Here is an 11,762-nt window from a genome sequence, read left to right on the forward strand (position 1 = left end):
TGGACTTTGGTTGACTTGCCCAATGATCGGCAAGCAATTGAAAGTAAATGGATCTTCAAGAAGAAGACTGACGCTGACGGTAATGTTACTGTCTACAAAGCTCGACTTGTCGCAAAAGGTTTTCGACAAGTTCAAGGAATTGACTACGATGAGACCTTCTCACCCGTAGCGATGCTTAAGTCTGTCCAAATCATGTTAGCAATTGCTGCATTTTATGATTATGAAATTTGGCAGATGGATGTCAAAACTGCATTCCTGAATGGATTTCTGGAAGCTCCAGCGATCCATTTATGGACTGGTGCAAGCATCTCGGAGTTGGAATAAACGCTTTGATAGTGTGATCAAAGCATTTGGTTTTGTACAGACTTTTGGAGAAGCCTGTATTTACAAGAAAGTGAGTGGGAGCTCTGTAGCATTTCTGATATTATATGTGGATGACATATTGCTAATCGGAAATGATATAGAATTTCTGGATAGCATAAAGGGATACTTGAATAAGAGTTTTTCAATGAAAGACCTCGGTGAAGCTGCTTACATATTGGGCATTAAGATCTATAGAGATAGATCAAGACGCTTAATTGGACTTTCACAAAGCACATACCTTGACAAAGTTTTGAAGAAGTTCAAAATGGATCAAGCAAAGAAAGGATTCTTGCCTGTGTTACAAGGTGTGAAGTTGAGTAAGACTCAATGCCCGACCACTGCAGAAGATAGAGAGAAAATGGAAGATGTTCCCTATGCTTCAGCCATAGGCTCTATCATGTATGCAATGTTGTGTACCAGACCTGATGTGTGCCTTGCTATAAGTCTAGCAGGGAGGTACCAAAGTAATCCAGGAGTGGATCACTGGACAACAGTCAAGAACATCCTGAAATATCTGAAAAGGACTAAGGATATGTTTCTCGTATATGGAGGTGACAAAGAGCTCATCGTAAATGGTTACGTTGATGCAAGCTTTGACACTGATCTAGACGATTCTAAATCGCAAACCGGATACGTATTTACATTAAACGGTGGAGCTGTCAGTTGGTGCAGTTCTAAACAAAGCGTCGTGGTGGGATCTACATGTGAAGCAGAGTACATAGCTGCTTCGGAAGCAGCAAACGAAGGAGTCTGGATGAAGGAGTTCATATCCGATCTAGGTGTCATACCTAGTGCATCGGGTCCAATGAAAATCTTTTGTGACAATACTGGTGCAATTGCCTTGGCAAAGGAATCCAGATTTCACAAGAGTACCAAGCACATCAAGAGACACTTCAATTCCAACCAGGATCTAGTCCAGGTGAGAGACATAGAGATTTGCAAGATACATACGGATCTGAATGTAGCAGACCCATTGACTAAGCCTCTTCCACGAGCAAAACATGATTAGCACAAAGGCTCCATGGGTGTTAGAATCATTACTGTGTAATCTAGATTATTGACTCTAGTGCAAGTGGGAGACTGAAGGAAATATGCCCTATAGGCAATAATAAAGTTATTATTTGTTTCCTTATATCATGATAAATGTTTATCATTCATGCTAGAATTGTATTAACCGGAAACGTAATACTTGTGTGAATACATAGACAAACAAATTGTCACTAGTATGCCTCTACTTGACTAGCTCGTTAATCGAAGATGGTGATGTTTCCTAACCATAGACATGAGTTGTCATTTGATTAATGGGATCACATCATTAGGAGAATGATGTGATTGACATGACCCATTCCATTATCTTAGCACCTGATCGTTTAGTATTTTGCTATTGGTTTCTTCATGACTTATACATGTTCCTATGACTATGAGATTATGCAACTCCCGTTTACCGGAGGAACACTTTGTGTGCTACCAAACGTCACAACGTAACTAGGTGATTATACAGGTGCTCTACAGGTGTCTCCAAAGGTACATGTTTGGTTGGCATATTTCGAGATTAGGATTTGTCGCTCCGATTGTCGGAGAGGTATCTCTGGGCCCTCTCGGTAATACACATCACTTAAGCCTTGCAAGCAATGCAACTAATAAGTTAGTTGCAAAATGATGTATTACGGAATGAGTAAAGAGACTTGCCTGTAACGAGATTGAACTAGGTATTGAGATACCGACAATAGAATCTCGGGCAAGTAACATACCGATGACAAAGGGAACAACGTATGTTGTTATGCGGTCTGACCGATAAAGATCTTCGTAGAATATGTAGGAGCCAATATGAGCATCTAGGTTTCGCTATTGGTTATTGACCGGAGACGTGTCTCGGTCATGTCTAAGTTGTTCTCAAACCCGTAGGGTCCGCACGCTTAACGTTACGATGACAATTTCATTACGAGTTTATATATTTTGATGTACCGAACGTTGTTCGGAGTCCCGGATGTGATCACGGACTTGACGAGGAGTCTCGAAATGGTCAAGACATAAAGATCGATATATTGGACGACTATATTTGGACACCAGAAAGGTTCCGGGTAAGATTGCGACAATACCGGATCACCGGGAGGTTATCGGAACCCCCCGGGAGGTATATGGGCCTTATTGGGCCTTAGTGGAAAGGAGGGGAAAGGAGCAAGGGAGGGGGCGCCCTCCAAGCCCAATCCGAATTGGGAGGGGGCCCGGCCCCCCTTTTCCTTCCTCCCTCCTTCCTCTTCCTTCCCTCTCCTACTCCTAATAGGAAAAAGGGGAGTCCTACTCCCGGTGGGAGTTGGACTCCCCCCTTAGGCGCGCCACCCTCCTTGGCCGGCCCCCTCCTCCACTCCTTTATATACGGGGGCAGGGGGGCACCCCAGAGACACAACAATTGATCATTGATCTCTTAGCCGTGTGCGGTGCCCCCCTTCACCATAATCCTCGATAATATTGTAGCGGTGCTTAGGCGAAGCCCTGCGACGGTAGAACATCAAGATCATCACCACACCGTCGTGCTGACGGAACTCATCCCCGACACTTTGCTGGATCGGGGTCCGGGGATTGTCATCGAGCTGAACGTGTGCAAAAACTCGGAGGTGGCATAGTTTCGGTGCTTGATCGGTCGGGCCGTGAAGACATACGACTATATCAACCGTGTTGTTATAACGTTGCCGCTTCCGGTCTACGAGGGTACATAGACAACACTCTCCCCTCTCATTGCTATGCATCACCATGATCTTGCGTGTGCGTAGGAATTTTTTTGAAATTACTACGTTCCCCAATAGAAATAGGCAATGCAGTAGCCCCCGAGACACTGGTCGGGTGGCAACACCAGATCAGGGGATCGATGTGCCCCTTTATTTTTTTGTAAATAATGAGCGCAAAGCCCAGTAGCCCCCGAGCCTTAATGTGGGCACGGGTGGCCGAATTAAGGATTGATATCCAAAGTAAAATCACAGATTATGTGTAACGATTCTATGTATCCAAGTACTTTACATCATTATTTTGACTCCATTGTGACCGTTTATCAGTTGAAAGTGGCCCGTCGTCGACTTCTACCCCTTGGTAGATGCTACGCAGGGTGTTTCCGCACTAACAAAACAACCCTTAGCTGATGTCTCGGTGCCCGGAGGCGGTTGTGTCAGCAGAAACGAAGCAATCAGATATGCGGGCTTTATAACTTTCCCTTAGTCATAGGAGCTTTAAACTAGGGAAGCTAGCTATGAGCCCCCGGTTACTGTTCCGTGACATCCGAGGTCAAGCCGTAAACACTTCGGCCAATGTTATGAACGGCCCGTAATTTAATATAGTCATCGGATCGCTGACCAGTTTACGCTTATTGTGATAGTCAGTTTTCGGCTTTCTCCACTGAGGTGCTTGACCATGCGAGCTGGAAGCACAATCGCAGTGGTTCTCCCTTTGCACACCTAGCCGAACAAAGGGGAATGTAGGAGGCAATCATAGGAGCCGGGCAACCCAACTATTGACCGAAGACACAATTCGAAACCGATGCATATATAACAATATCCGAGAATGTTTTTGCCGGATCCCTAAAGGTGTCCAGTGTTGCATTGCGAGACTAATGCTGGAAACGCACAAATAGTTTAAAAGTGCCATAGGCTTGGAAAACCAAAAAACGTCAGAAAAAATCGACGTCCGAACTAGATCAATTGTTCGATGCCAATCAGAAAATTGGAAAAAGTGCTTATGTCGTGCTTTAACATGACACATCCTATCTCAAGACTTCAAGCGGGTCAGCCTACGGCTTCAACCTCCTATCTCGAAGGAGGAGTACTTCTCATTAGGCCAGTTTAGCAAACTAAACTCTAGCGGCTTTGAGAGAGAAATTAGGCTCCCCGGCTAGTGACCACACACTCGTGTCGAAAAAAGGGGTGATGAATAATAATAGTAATAAAAACTTTGCAATAACTAAGAAGAAGAACACTTATTATAAAATGGCTCATATAAATTTAAGAGCCCCCAAGTGACTTGGGTAAAAGAATTTTATGTATAATGATTGTATGTACCGAAGTACTAATATCATATATTTGTTCACTCGAACTTTAGACGCGTCTTAACCGACCGTCGGCTTCTCCCTCTTCGGTCAAGGACCGAAAAGTGTTATGTACTCCACATGTTGAGAATATCGACAGTGTTTCCGATAACCAGGCAACCGGGCCATAAGGCTGTAACAGACAAAGCGCGTTCAGGGAACTTATGCTATATTACAGATGAAGTGTAAGAAGCATTTTCGAAGAAAATAGTACCCCCACCGATACCTTTCTTCGGTGCTCATTATTACTATGAGACTTGTGCAATATATTTTTTGTACTCATGAGTTCCGTTGTGTGCCGACCATGATTGAAAACAATAAGAGCGCTAGCTTTCGGCTTCACCTAGTCCGAGGTCAGAGCTCGGAGGACCCGATCGTGACAATCGCAGAGGTGCTCCCTTTACTCCCTAGCTGAACAATCGGGAATGTAGGGGTAGGCACAGGAGCCAGACAACCCAGCTTGCAAATCACTTAAGTCAATATGGTGCATATTGTGGTGTAATACACGAACAAGGAACGAAGCCGTACAAGTATAATCATATGCAAGAGGAAAAGCTTCATAAAGGAAGCCCCCAAATAAACCGGGTATTTGAATTTGTGCGTCACAAACAAAGTTTGGACAAGGAAATTTTTAGAAGCAACTTTTTTTTTCCAAAAAGGTATAATGCTTGGTTGAACCGAACACAAGTTAAAAATTTAAATCTTGGAGCATGAAGGCAACTTAGCTGTTTAATGTGTTAGGTATTGACGACGCAGTCCAAGCCTGATGCGGGACAAGGTTCCATCCCCCAAGCCGGTCCGGAGGTGGTGGAGCAAAGAGCTCGGCACTCCGAAGTTGTGACATAGCACGGTCAATGCAGGCCGACAGAGTGATGCCGAAGTCCCCGGCATGGGGTAATGAAGTGTTGACGAAGCCCCCCGTCCAGCCGAGGTGATGCCAAAGGATATAGTCCGTCTGGATCATTTTCCTGTGCACAAAAAATAATGCAAACCGGAGATAATAGTAATAATAATAATAAATTGTTGCATAATAAATAATTTATGCAAAGTGAGTAATAAAAGAAATATGTCCTGGCGCCGAAGTCAATATCGATGCAGGGCGTCAGCGTGATGCGGTAAAGGCGTGGCAAAGCCTGAATTCACAGGTCGGTCCGAGTTCCGGATGCGGCGTTCGCTAGACTATGTAGGAAAACTTGACCCAACTACCATGCGATCGTCGTTAATGCAGCCACCATTTGATAGACCCATTGCCTGATGGGCGATAAAGCGACGGCATCGCTATGCTGGCAAAGGTTGGCTCGCCGAGGCAAAGCCCTCAGTCCAGCTAACGTGACGGAGCTGGTCGGCTAGTGACGCCGAAGTCTCCGAAATATAGGTTGATGAAGAGATGGAGAAGCCCCCGGTCCAGCCGAGATGTCGAAGCCTCGATGTTAGCCGATGAGTCGAAGTAGGTCGGCGTGATGGACACCGGCTTGAAGAAGCAACAGTGCGGCCCTGCCGATGCAGGTCGTGATGTGGTCGATGCCGGCTTGATGAAGTGACCGTGCGGTGATGCCGGTATGCCCGCTCCGTGTAATTCGTGGGGCGGCGATGTTGGTGACGATTTATCCTTCGTGATGCCGGACACTTGTTCGGCTTGCCGAGATGGCGATCCGAAGAAGTTGAGCTCGGCTCAACAAAGTGGCGACGCATCTAGCGCAGGTCGGCAACCGTGGAGCAATATTGCCGAACTGGTTTGACATCAGCATAATGTTGAAGGTTATGTTCAAAAGATTTTAAAGTTAGTGGGATGTGTTCGGGAACAAAACACAACACCCCATACAAAACATCCTTCAAAAAGGATGTCCGAAATCCCGTTCATAAAAAAAGATGAACTCGGGTCGGATTCGTTTTCGCGCGGAAAACAGATCCGAAAAGTGATGCACTAATCGGAAGGTTCCCGGAGTTTGGACGGTCGGATCGAGCTGAAATTTTGAGGGGTGGTAGATATAGGAATTCCGCAGCAGATCAACAGTTGGATCTTCCAAAGGACGTCCGAGCTAGAAGCCGGACACCACGCCCGAAACTCATCCAGATTCTTGTCCAGATTTGACATGGCTCCGGTATATCGAAGATTGTCAGAGATTCCTCCATCGGAACTCGATGAAATTTTGCGTGGTTGTTGTAGACTTAATTCCACACAATTCCACCAAAGGGATCGTCAAAGCGATGCTCAAAGAGGTGGTGGCAGCGAATACAAGTTCGCTGTTCGGAAAAACAGCACGGTTGCCCGAGGGCAATGTTGACGTTGAGCCCCCGAGCTCCATGGATGATTCCTCCATGATCTTGATAGAGATCGGAGTTGATGTTGATGAAGGCCCTCGTCCGAACATGACATTGGAGATGGAGTACAGTCCTTGGTCGAGCCAAGGTGACCAGTCGAGCCGGTGACGAAGATGCCGGCATCGCAGTTGACCTACAGACGAGCCATCGATCCTTTTGCCGATCACACAGCGGAACTCTCAATGAAAGCACCAATGTCGGTGTCAAAACTGGTGGATCTCGGGTAGGGGGTCCCAAACTATGCGTCTAGGATCGATGGTAACAGGAGGCAGGGGACACAATGTTTACCCAAGTTCGGGCCCTCTTAATGGAGGTAATACCCTACGTCCTGCTTGATTAATATTGATGATATGAGTATTACAAGAGTTCATCTACCACGAGATCGTAGAGGCTAAAACCCTAGAAGCTAGCCTATGGTATGATTGTTGTATATATCTATCGACTAGCCTGGCCTCGGTTTATATAATGCACCAGAGGCCTAGGATAACAAGAGTCCCAGCCGAATACGTCGGTGGGGAGGAGTCCTTGTCTTGATCTCCAAGTCTTGTGGAATCTTCCTTGTATGCGGCAGCTGTCCGAACTGGCCCATGAGTATGCGGCCATGGGGGTCCTCGGCCCAATCCAACTGATCGGGAGACGACGTGATGAGTACCCCCTAGTCCAGGACACCGTCAGGGGGGAATACGACCATGTTTGCATAGTCTGCTCTGAAGACCATGTTTTCACTCCAGAATTTTCCATCACCGTGTCAAATGGATGATGCACACGAAGAGCAGTTGAATGTACTAACATTGTTGACAAATGTAATATGTAACGAAAAAAGGATGGCCTGATATAATTTACATATAAGATGACGTGCTAAGAAAGATGGCATTGCAAAATTCACATATATGATGCCTGGCTAAACAACACTACTAGGAAAAGGCCTACTAATGGGGCACCAGTTTTGCCTACTAATGGCGCATCACTGGTGCGCCATTAGTATCACGCCACTAGTATTTATTACTAATGGCGCATCACTGGTGCGCCATTAGTATATAACACCATGCGCCATTAGTATGCCTCCCAGGGCCATATTTAACCATGTGCATTGGCACACTAATGGCGCACTGCGGATGGATGCGCCATTAGTATACTTGGCATACTAATGGCGCACTCTGTAGTGATGCGCCATTAGTATGAATATTAGGTTTTTTTACTTTTCTGATTTTTGCACAGGTTACAAAATATATTATTTGACAGAATATAGACAGTAGCACACAGCAACAGCAGATTCATCGAATACAATAGAAGATTAGTCTCCGAATACAATTCATCATATTAGTCTCCGAATTCAAGAGACCGAACAAAGATGAAACATTACAAGTCTTGAGACCGCGAGTATCGAGTTTGTCGGAAGTAATACTAATGCTAACAAGTCCTACTAATCATCATCATACAACTTCTACTCGTTATTCATAACAAGTCATACGATCATCATCTTGATAGTCATCGAACCAACCCTACTTAATTGTTCTTAGCACATGATCACTACTAGGGAAAAGCCTAGCAGCAGCGCGGGTTTTAGGCCTATCAGCAGCACGGGCACCCGCGCTACCAATAATGCGCTACAGCTAACTAGACAGCAGTAGCGCGGATGCCACCCACGCTACTAGTATGTCTGTTAGTAGTAGCGCAGATGGCAGCGCGCTACTACTATCTCAACCAGCGCTACTACTATCCTAGGTAGTAGTAGCGTGCACTTCTCCTCCCATGCTACTAGTAGCTAATTAGGAATTAAAAAAATAAAATTTAGATGCATTATTCCTGGATAGAAAATAGACATGCCCAGTGCAAAATAAACTCATGTCAAGGAACAACATCTCAACCGAAAGAAATCACAACATCCCATTTAACATCAGACTCATGTCAAGGAACAACATCTCAACTGAAAGAAATCACGACATCCCATTTAACATCAGACGAACACAACCATCATCTAAAGGTGGGTACCTTCCCTAGCATTCCACCACCAACCTAAACAGACCACTTCTCTAGATGTATCTACTAAGGCTTGGAGTTCAGACATCGGTGGACCTCCCCCCAGACGGTGGCGTCGAGGACCTCCACCTTGGCGACCTCCGACATCACGATCACCTGGATGATCATCTGTGTGCAGTAGTCACTAGGCTTCACGGTGAAGTCCGCCTCCAAGTGGTTGAAGAGCACGACACCCACCGGGCCACGAAAATCCTCCTCGATCACCCCTGCACCCATGTCAGGAAAGTGAAAACTTGTTGGTTCACGTGCTGTGTCCAAATCTAGTATTGTATTTTCTTTCGTTTTTGCGCATGCACATGAATCAATAGTAACAGCCGAAGGCTGGTCCTTACTTGTTGCTCGACACGTGAAGAAGGCCGGGTACCCTCCTTATTGCACGAACGAATCCAAGGAAGACACTGTTGGTGGCTCCGAACACGGCTTCCGCTTATCTATAGACAAGGAATAGTTTCAGCTAACAAGGAAAATGAGAACAAAGAGCAATCAGTAATTCTTAGGCAAGAAATAACTTCTGTTGTAACCCGTGCATTGTATTCTATCCCAAGCTAAACTACCTAGTATCTGTCGTAGTCATGGTGAACTCGCTTTCATTTTCAGAAAATCCTGTATCTGTCATGTTCCTCCGCAGGTTTACGCCGGGCTCATTTGGCTCCGGCAACGTGGCATTCTCACCGGCCAGCCTCATGACAACCAAAGACATCACCGGCCAGTTCTACAGCATGGGCCTTTTTTTTATAAAGAACCTCTACCAGAACCAGACTCGGATGGTGTTTTTTTCCTTTTAGTATGAACTGGTGGTGGTGGTGTTGAGAATGCAACATGTGAGGGGACACCGACAAAATGGAGATTCTCCTGTTGCTGTTGTCTAGGAGGGGGGACATGAGATGGATAGTGCATTGGCTGGAATGTTGGCGTTCGTGGACTGCTTGATAAACTAAGAAAACCATCAGGTGGATGGGTATACATCCGCCTGAAACAAATAAGAGGAAGTAAGACAACATTTACTTAACAGCAAAGTAAAGAAATTAATGCTTGCTGTTAGAATCTGCTCCTCCATCTTCCTTCCCTTCAGCAGGATAGCCTCAATCGCACATGATATACTCATATATGCCACTGGATTAAGTGCTAAAAATAGGTTGACCAAGTAAGGAAAATCACAGATCAATATTAACCTATACTGCATGTAAATATATAGTTCACAAATCGACGTCTTGCTGTTTGCACATTATGTCAACGCATCAATCGCCTATGAAAAAACTTCACTGGGACAAAGATGCAAACAGTATGGTGAAGTGCTAAAAGCATGGTTGACCAAGTAATGGTCATGAATTGAAATAGGTAGTTAGGTGTAGAATTAGGCAAAAAAGAAATCTGATATCCTTGTAACGATGTGTTCTAAAAATTCAGAGGGAAAGCCATAATGGAAACATGCAGACCATCATTTAATATGTCTGTCATGCATAATTTACAATCAAAAGCGTGGTCTTCTCTTTACACATTGAGCACAGCAGTTCCAAGTTTCTGAGAGGAGTAAGAGGTGAGTGACCATGGTCGGGTTGGATGAATTCGTCAGTGTTTGACTCGACTAACTGAACCGAACTGAATTCAGTTTGATTATGCAAAAGGATTGCTACCGATTTACATATACGTGCAGATGTCCTTTAGTTAGTGATACTTCTGAATATGCTGATACTACTACTGTACATACTTCATTCCTTTCAATTGTGTACAAAAAATTTTATCTAGTGATACAGGTTGACTTGCGTAGAGTAAAATCAGTATGTTTCAACAACACTCAAATTAGACTGTCATGGTGTGCAAAAGAAACCGATGAAGTGTACTTACTATAAGAAAATAATATGGCAAGAAACTCGGAATCGATGGAGTTAGATTCCAGTTTCTTATCAAATTAGATGGCCATGATTTCTGAAAAACTGATACTAAATCAATGGATGACTGCAGTTTATATCCAACTAGGAATTCATGGACATGTGGAAAATTAGATTGAAAAGAGTAATAAGATAGAAGTGATCTATCAACCTGCGGTCATGCAGTCATGCACGAGAAGTGATTCAATTGAAAAATTAGATTGAAAAAAATTTGCGACAGCAAACATATACTACAAGGACATATCCACGACGCGCTTAACACTAGAGAGAGATGCTACAACCAAACAAATCATGACCCAACACATATCATCCAGTCCAGGACTTGCTCACTGCTATTTTGCTTGCAGATTCTGCCTTCAGGTTACAGCAACCAACTGAAAATAATACTACGTAGAAATCACAAGTAGTCTTTAGCCTACGTGCAAATACAAATACTTGGTTCTCTCAACCGCATAAAAGTGCAAATACAAATCACAATACAAACTGTCCGCAGATAATGCACAATGCACGACACTCTTCTTTCCCGATCCAACTTTTGATTCATATGGGATCATATGGGATCCCTATAAGCAGCACATTGGCTCGTTGCGACAAAAATTCAGAAGTGTGGTAGGGGTATCAGTAATTTTAGGAGGAAATTATTGCCGCTTAATTGAGGAAACTAAGCGTGCACGTGGTGTTTCTTGGACTTACTAATTTTCTATCTTGAGTTGGACTTCAAGATGTTTTTATTTTGTTTGAGAAACAGATTGAGACGTTGACTGTCAGCATTGTGCGTGTTAATTCAAAATGATCCGGTCTCCGGATATCCATTCTGTCACTTTACGGACACTTTGTGGTGTCAGGTTGGTTGCATGCTGGAAGGAAGCATCGAACTTGTTGTTTATTAATATATATATATATATATATATATATATATATATATATATATATATATATATATATATATATGCAAAACGAGTAGCAATTAGCCTAATCAGTGTCTGTTGGGACGTCAATCCCTGCATAAAAGTGCAGTAGTTTTCTTCAGTGGAATCCTTGTGACATTCCAGTCTTGGTCTCCAATGTGACCAACC

General features: G+C 44.2%; 1 long non-coding RNA gene across 1 annotated transcript; it reads right to left on the bottom strand.

The window, feature by feature from the left end:
• Positions 1-8,911: 8,911 nt before the first annotated feature.
• On the bottom strand, positions 8,912-9,530 carry LOC123059279 (uncharacterized). Its single transcript, XR_006427400.1, has 3 exons — positions 9,352-9,530; positions 9,130-9,228; positions 8,912-9,003 (listed from the first exon to the last, which is right to left on the bottom strand). It is a non-coding gene; the product is annotated as an uncharacterized lncRNA (long non-coding RNA).
• Positions 9,531-11,762: the final 2,232 nt, after the last annotated feature.

Source organism: Triticum aestivum, chromosome 3A (assembly GCF_018294505.1).
Source record: "Triticum aestivum cultivar Chinese Spring chromosome 3A, IWGSC CS RefSeq v2.1, whole genome shotgun sequence".
NCBI classification, from domain to species: Eukaryota; Viridiplantae; Streptophyta; class Magnoliopsida; order Poales; family Poaceae; genus Triticum; species Triticum aestivum.